This window comes from Aptenodytes patagonicus, chromosome 2 (assembly GCF_965638725.1).
Source record: "Aptenodytes patagonicus chromosome 2, bAptPat1.pri.cur, whole genome shotgun sequence".
Lineage (NCBI taxonomy): Eukaryota > Metazoa > Chordata > Aves > Sphenisciformes > Spheniscidae > Aptenodytes > Aptenodytes patagonicus.
The window spans coordinates 55,672,313-55,680,763 of record NC_134950.1 but is presented as its reverse complement, the minus strand read 5'-3'; the positions used below and the strand labels follow the sequence as shown (position 1 = coordinate 55,680,763).

Genomic DNA, 8,451 nt, shown 5'->3' with positions numbered 1-8,451 from the left:
CAGTCTCCAAAGGAAATTGGGTCTACTTCATTTTCTGGAAGTTTGTATGAAGCCTAAAAATATGTTATCTGTTTTCATTACTATCTGGTTCTACTAACTAATGTAATCAACCCGTTTGGTATAAATATTTTCCTAGAACTATCACACATAACGTGACTAAATCTACTTTATAACTTCACAGGCCTACGGAGGGCAGGCTAAATCTTCACATAATTACATAGGAAAGATTACATAGATTCTACTATGAGGTCTTCGCAGATCGTCATATTTTAAACAACAGATTATGCCAGATTTGAAACTAGCTTGAAAATACAGTTTATGATGACAAGTCAAAAAATTATTGCTAAGAGGTAAACTAATATACTGCATAGGATAGTGCTGTATGTATCAACACCGAAAAAAAACAATTAACCCTGTACTATTTAGCTTATTTACCTGAGTTAGCTCAGATTCAGCATCTGTGTTTCAGTTAAAGAACTAAAAGGGTACATGTACCTTTATTTCACATAAACAAACAAATGATATGGCTTTGGGGTGCAATTTGTTTAATGATGTCATACTGACTTGATTTATACAACTTAGTAACAATAAATTTGGTCTTTTTGATTTTATTGCAGGACTTCTGGGAAGTCTCAAAATACTGTGAACAGCTAAATCTTAACAAGCTGGACAATCTTTTTCAGTGATTTCCTCTCTACACCACCTATTACAGCTACAACTAAAAAAAAAACCCAAGTTATTTTTAAATAGATTGACCAATGTTTTTCCCCACTCAATTGGTGGTTGCTTGCTAATTAACATAATTATCAGTCATTAGAATTTCCTAGCCTACCTAGCCTGTAGACATGACCTATATTTGTAATTAAAAATGTCAACAACACTTCTTCCTTTCTTCCTTGTTTTACCCCTGAGACATTAGGTCTACATTGTCCACTAGAAAGAAACAAAAAATTAGTATAAACAGTATACCTGATACCCCCACCAAAACTTTTTTCATCCTTATTTAATAAACCTTTTTCTACTACTAAGATTGACTTTTAGTCCATACATATTACTTGTTTTGTACAAAGAATAAAATATCAAGGACATTCCTCCCAAACTTTTCCTGGTTTGAGGCTTAAAGAAACCACACCTTGAAACTTGCTGGCACAACCCACTAGTAAATTTAGGACTGTAAGAATAATTTCCTCATTCTATTTCAGCTCTTGCATGAATTGTATGTCAAAATCTCATTTATATGCATCTATGTGGCTATATATCAAAAAGGTGGATAGCATATTTACTATGTAGCAAATACTCGATTTGAACGTATCACCACTGTTCAAATACCTTTTAGTGGGTCATACACCGTGGTAGAAATTTGAGTGTACCTGACTGGACACGCGAGTATCGGGGAGTCTGCACAGTGGCCTGGATTAGCACAGCCTTTCACCGCCTTTTCAGCTTCAATACTAGCGAACATATATATTTATCGTTATGTCTATAGTTCTCACAGACGCCCAGCCCGCACCCCGCGCCGCCACCTCCTGCACCCTCCCGACTCACAGCCGCGCCGCCGGCCGCCCCCACGCACGGACAACGGGCGGCCCGCATGCTTTGGGGGGGTCCGCCCGTCACGCCCCTGCCTCTGGCTGCAGCAGCACCCCCGGGGAAACGCCGCGTCCCCCCGCTCCCACCCCCGCGCTCCGAGGGGCGCGACGCTGCGGGCAGCCCCTTCCCCTCCCCGGGCCGGCCGTGGCCGGTCCCGGGGGGCACGGCTCGGTACGGCTCGGCCTGCCTCCTCCTCGGGAGGCGCCGCAGCCCCGTCCCCCGCGGAAGCCGCGGGGCATCCCCGCGGCCCGGGGGCGCTCTCCGGGCGGTATTTTTTGGGCAGAAACGTGTGGTTTTGGTTTGGTGTTTTTTTTTTTTCAGCTGCTTCCCGCCAGGCTCGGGCAGCCCGGGGTGCAGCGACCCCCCCCCGAGGACAGAGGCCCCGAGGGGTCTTTCCCGAAGGCACGTCCTTGGGTGCGGGAGAGGAAGGGCGGGCGTGCGGGGCCGGCGCGCAGGGGCAGCACGCCGGCGGCTTGCGGTGCCCGGCCGCCGTAGTAGCGAGCTGCTCCTCCGGTGGTTGGGCTGGGGAGCGCTGGGCTCCTCCTCCTCTTCCCCCCCAGCAGTGCACAGCCGGGCGTGTGACTGACTAGTCTCCCCTCGTCTCTCTTTTTTTTTTTTTCCCCCCTTTTCCATGGGTACACACGCCGAGGTACGCACATGACAGTACTTCGGCGCGAGAGCCGGTGCATCGCCAGGAGGGCTGTGCTTCCACTCCGGGCACGCACACGCCCGCACACACACACACACACGCACGCTGCTGCTGCTGCTGCTGGAAGTCTTTCTACACGGGGATTAGCAGCCGCCTCTCGCTCCCTGTATTTCTCTGTCTCTTTCTTCTCCTTTCCTTTCCTTCCTCCTCTCTCCCTCAAACGCTTGACTGACGGACGGCGGGCATAAAAAGGTAAATGCGTGTGTGCTGTTTGCTGACAATACCGATGGGTGACGGTGTTTTGGCAGCGTGCTGCGCGGTACGCCCTCCGCTTGCCAAGCAGGCAGCCTGCCCTCCTGCCGCGCCGGCGGCTGCCGCTGCTGCCGCTCCCCGGGACTCTTCGTCTTGGAGGATCGGGTTTTGCCGCGAGAGGTTTGGCTTCCCCAGCCCCCCCGCCCCGGTCTGTGAGGCAGAGAGGTTCCCGCTATTGTGCTCCTAGCAGTTGCCACCGCGGGCTGCGAGTGTGTGGGAGCTTAGCGAAGGTTTCGCGGGATGAAGGTTGCTATTAATTGCTGTGTGTGCGGAAGAGAGAGCTTTTCGCTTCGGCAGGGAACCTGTGCATTATTAATCGGGGCTGGAGAGTGGCAACGGGAGGACCGGCCCCCCCTCATCGTTTGCTGCATCATTCAAATGAGTAATTTCTAGCTGGCCTTGCGTTGCGGGGCTTTTATCCCCCCCTCCGCGGGTGTTTCGGCAGCCGCCGAGGATTGCGACCCTCCTTCCTCTGCCCCCGGGGGGCGCCCCCTTCCCCGGGGAGCAATCGAGCGAACGAGGCGGGGGCAGCCGCCGCCCCTCCGCCCCGGGCCCTGCCCCGCGCTCGGCGGCTCCCCGGACCGGCGGGGCGCGGACTCGCGTCCCGCCGCCCCCCGCGGGCTCCACAACTAGTTGTCGCCTGTTGTTCGGGCCGAGTTTGTCCCGTGTCCCTCCTCGGCGGGACAAGAGAAGCAGGGTGAATGTTTGCCTCCCCCCTCAGCAAAGCCCGTGTGGCGCGGGGATCCCGTGGAACCGAGAGGAGGTCCCGCACCGAGCGGACCGCGTCCCGCGGGGCTCCCCGCACCCCGATCCGGACTTTCATTCCCCGGAGGCGCGGCTGCCTGGGGAAGCGTTTCAGGCCGGCAGGGGAAGGGAGGAAGGCGGCGTTGAGGAGCCTGCGCTGCCGGGCCGCTCGGGAAGCGGAGCTCCCCCGCCGTCGGTGGGGGGGGGGGGAGGGAGGTCGGGCCGGGTAGCGGGCCCCGGGCAGGCGCAGCCCCCCTCCCCGGGACGCCCCCGGGCCCGGCGTGGCACAGGTGCGGGCGTTTAGCGGCGAAGAGCTCCGGTGACCGCACGGGCAGCCCCCGGGGCGGGGGGGAGTTTAAAGCGCCCCCCGCGAGGTGCGGGCCTCCCCCCGCCGCGCCGGTGCGCATCCTTTCCCGGGATGCGCGGCGGCGGCGCCGCGCTCCCCGCCGCGCGGGTGCCGGGAGCGGGGTGGCCTGTGCCGCCGCCACCCCCCCCCCCCGCCCCCCCCGCTGGGGAGACGAGGCGTTTAGCAAGGTCCGTTATGTAATGACGGCTTTTTTTCCTTCTTCTTGTTGCGGTTGCTAAACCCGTCTCAGGATGCCAACAAGGAAACTGTTCCACCCTGCTTGTTTCTAAAGGGGGTTGATGGTTTTACCTGATCTTGGAGAAAATTTATTGAGTAATTTTTATCGGGGAGCACTTCGGTTTCACACAGGGTTGAGTTTGGGTAATGCCGTTTCATTCACGTTGTTTTCTACACCTGTCAGAGCTACCGAAATACACTGTTAAAGACAGGAAGCAAAAAAAGGAAAAACAGTAACAGAAGCAAAAATGGTGAGAAGTGTAGTGGACAGCATATGAAGTTAGTTATTAAAAAAAAAAAGTTGTTTAACCAAATAAAAAGTAGGTGTGCTTGTAGGCATGGTGTACGCTCCGGTTGTGTTGGATTGTATTTCAACGTTAATACACCTTTAAAAAGGCAACACCAATTTGCACTGGTATGTGGGTCCAGTGTATATGCTTAAGGTATTTCCCCTCACTTAAAAGATATTATGAGTTTGATCAGTGTTCACTGATCTAAAGGATCCAAAAGGGTCCAAAAGTCCAAAGGGTATGTATTTAAAGATAAATTTATTGCTGATAGTAATGATTACAGGAAAATCAGGAATTTTTAATGGCAACAACACAGTTCCTTGTTGTCTTCTGTACAGCTCACTTGTCTGTCCGATATTGTGTATTTCAGAACTACTAAAATTAGATAGCGTAAATTAATGGAAACATATGGGAGCAAAATATGCTATTTATTAGAGAGGTAATCAAGTAGTTTCAAAATAAAGGGGTACAACAGTGTTCCATTAGAGAGAGAGAGAGAGAGAGAGATCTCCTCCCGAATTAAAGTTTTCTTTTTTTCCTTCACCAGAACTGTATATGTTAAATATACGTGTTTCATTCAAGGCTCATTCTAGTCTATCTCTTGTGGGATTAAGACTTACAAGCATATCATTGTAATCCGTTTGTGTTAGACTTTGCAATGTTGTCCTTCCTATAAAGGTGGTGAACCTCAGTGCAGCCCTTGCAGTGATGTTGCCACCTGGAAATACAAAAAGAACTGCATGAATAATTAATGAAATAGTGTAATAAATAAAGGCAATCCTGTACCAAGAAACGGTAGTAAGCCTCCATGCAATTTTTTTGTTATAATTTTCACTCCGGTCTCATACCATCCAGTAACTCAAGTTTCCACCCAAATTGTAATGGACAGGTGCAATACCCTCAGGCTGGCATTGCCATTTTAAGAAGATAGAGCTCAAGGCACTTTAACATGAGATAGTTTATTCAGCCCTTAATCTCTGTAACCAAACTTAATTTTTACAGCCTCTGTCGTATTATCTCTCAAGATTTAAGAAGGCTATTTTTGTCAGGGGCACATAATTAATACTTGTTCTCCTCTTATGCCAAATTTTGCACTCGTGCACAAAGCTCATCCAAAGAAACCTGAAAAGGGGATCTCCATGGTAACGAGAGAGAGAGAGAGAGAGGATTTTCTCCCTCACCATAGGTCAAGACTAGACGCCTACCTATTCCTTAACTTGTACCAGCATTCATTGGCACCTTCCTCTCTGTGGTTATTTTGTCTACTGGGGTGTGCTTTTACTGTTGTCTCATGCTTCCAGAGAGCTGCTCCTGAGAACGATGCTACACTGGATGAGCACAGTCTCTGTGTCTCTCCCCACTCTCATCCTCCCTTCCGCTTGCATCGTATTTCAGCGGTTCTATACCTATATGATTTGACTGTGGGATTTCAGGAAATAACTTGTTTTCTCCATCAGGTTTTTGACTTAAAGACCTGTCTTGGCTCTACCCGTGTGTAAGACCTGACAGAACCTTACTCCTTAGTCCACTTGAGATGGAAGCGTGGTCATCTCCTTTCTCTCTTTCTCTTTTGTTTCTCTCTAGTCTTTCTGGACAGAGTTTCCCCATGGTGTCCCAGAGGTTTTGTAGCAGTAAAAGCAGTCTACCTCATCTTACCAGGGAGAGGGCTTAATTTTATTTTTTGAGTCAATATGTGATACCAGGATTGCTGTTTGGAGACGTTAACGATAAAAAGACTTTCTTTTGCTCTGACTCTGTCATCCCAGAGCAGTAATACGGAGCACTGCTTTCTGGGCTAATTGTTGGGTTTGGTTTTGTTTTTTTCCTCTCTTCTTTGAAGGACTGTCTGGCTAGACTGTGTCTCTGTCCAAGCTAAGGTGAAGTGAATGCTTTTTATTCCCAATGAACCTGTAGTCAGATACATAAAACTTTTGCTGAGGAATAGAACGTATTTGCTAGTCCCCTGTTCCTTTCTGTATTCAGTTTTTGTAGCTAAGATCTTATGAGAGGATACCAAATGGCTTTTTAAATGGCTCCCTTAGGCTGCTGGTGCACCAGGTCTCTCTGGGCATATTTCCAGTTCTTTTGCCTCTCCCTGTGACATAGCTTGGGATAACTTGAAAACATCTGCTAGAGCAACCATCTTAATATAAGACAGCAGTCATCATTTGTCACTGAGCAATATGTCATTTGTGACTCTGTAATTGGAAGACAGATGCTAATGCTGGCTTTGGCCTTCTTAACTTGTCTTGTTGGCAGATTGTCTATAGAAATACTTTGCAGTGCTTTGAAATCACACAGTGTATTTCTACCTTTCTGTATCTCTCTGTTTCTGAAAGAATTGCCTGTGTCACTTGAAAATCTGCTCAAGAAACCATAATGATAGCAGCTAGTACATTCGTAATCTGGCTTGCCAAGTAGGCTTGACTTTATGCATATTTTCAGTGTCTTCTTGTAGATGAGAATCATTTTTGAATAGTTGCCTGTGAAGCTTTTCCTTTAACCTTTGTATATGAGAAACTTCTGATCTCTTTCCACATGTCTGTGGCATTGTCCCTGTATTGGTAGCATTTCAATGACTGTCCCTCATCCCAGTTGTTTCCCTCCCTTGGAAAATTTTACCATCACCTTTAACTAATGGAAGAGGTTCTTCATCTTCTGTTTTCTCATACTACGGAAACTAGGGATTTGAGAAATGGACTTCTAACTGTGTGAGGGAAATGTACACTTCTAGATATCTAGATCCAGGTTTCGAACCTCTGTTGCTGTGGTTCAGGTGACAAAAGTGTGTGGCATCAACTCATAACCAAAGATCTCAGTAGTTATAGATGATGTCTCATATCTAGAAGGTGCTTTTTTAAGCTTTGCGGGCTAATTTTGAATGTAGGTTGCAGTAGCTTGAGTTGACTTGCAACAGCTTACAGTTTCAGCTTCTTAATAGCCTGATGTGCTGATGTGGTGCCTGTGCTGGATCCAGTCAAGGATTCCTTGAGTTTTTCTTTCTTTTGGCGAAAGGGGAGATAAGGGGACAAAAATTTTGTCTAAGAATTGTGCTTGAAGGTCCATTTCATGTTCTGGGCATAAATCCTCACTGAAGGTAATTCAAGGGGCAAGCTGATATCATGGTAGCTGAGTTAGTTGTTTCAAATGAAAGGGAGTGTTTTTTTCAGCCGGCTTCCCAAGTGTGACTTGTGTTGCTAATTCTGTGGTTGTACACACTTTCTTCCCATGTGTCTGTTTAGTTTTGCAGACAGAACAGGATAATATATCTGCCTGATTTGAGGTCAATAACAGTAAGAAACAATGATAGCAGTCTCACTCACCTTCATTGTGGTGACCAGTTTTAGCAGTGTGCATCCAACATTGAAAGTCAACATTGAGAATTAGTGTCTCACTACTGTCCTGTGTTTTTCTTTTGTCTTGTCATCAGAAAAAAAGAAAAAGGAAGAAAAAAATTAAAGAGAAATTGAGATGAAAACTCGGTTTCTGGGTTTTGGTAGTGGTCTCAACAGTATCTGTTAATGCATAACTGGACAACAGGCCGTGTGCAGGTGCCTTTGTCCAGCAGAAGTATTGAGAGTCAGCGTGCTCCATGGACACACACTGTCTCACAGATGTCCAAAGAACACAAGAACCTCCATCTTCTTTCCATCCTGCAGCTGAAAGAATTTTGGAGTCCTTGCAGTACCCCATTCACACAGGGTTAGCTTCGTTTCGTGGATTGTAGGAGAATGCAGCTTCTGGTTTTGTGGTGCTGGAACTGCATTGGTGCATATGTTTCACAAGGATATCAAAGGAGATTCCTTGTTCTCTTCAGTCTGTTTCTTCTGGCTAGCCATTCATCGGGCGTAACACTCGGGCGTGGTTTGGTCCTTTAAAGTTGTCAACAGCTCTGCATCTGGTTTACCTCCATAATGTTGTGGGGGTTTGTTTTTCTTTTTTTGTGACTGTCTTTTAGAATGTCACTACATTCCGTTATCGGATCCCATTTTGTAAGAACATACCATAGGAGATCATCCACCTGGCTGTTCCTTCTAACAGATCTTTTCTTTGTGGAGAAGTGCTTACTGTCAAAGTTATATACAGTTTTGTAAATAATATTGATGAATATCCAAATGTAGCTTTTTAGTGGCAAGCGGATGGCAAAGGAGAATAAATAGGGGAAAAATCACCACAGCAAGGAATGAAAGAGGTAGAATTAGGAGAATTTATTGTTATTTTGTACAAATGAAGTATTGCAAACATCGTCGTGTCAAAACAATTTAGATTAAAAATGAATGTTA

The 8,451-nt window shown here is 47.3% G+C and overlaps 1 protein-coding gene across 4 annotated transcripts in view; it reads left to right on the top strand.

The window, feature by feature from the left end:
* Positions 1-2,194: 2,194 nt before the first annotated feature.
* Positions 2,195-8,451, top strand: part of DLGAP1 (DLG associated protein 1) — a 435,141-nt gene continuing 428,884 nt past the window's right edge. For all 4 annotated transcript variants that reach the window (XM_076329901.1, XM_076329904.1, XM_076329905.1 and 1 more), the window contains exon 1: positions 2,195-2,491. The gene's annotated coding sequence lies outside the window, so the exon portion shown is untranslated. The remainder of the gene's footprint in view (positions 2,492-8,451) is intronic.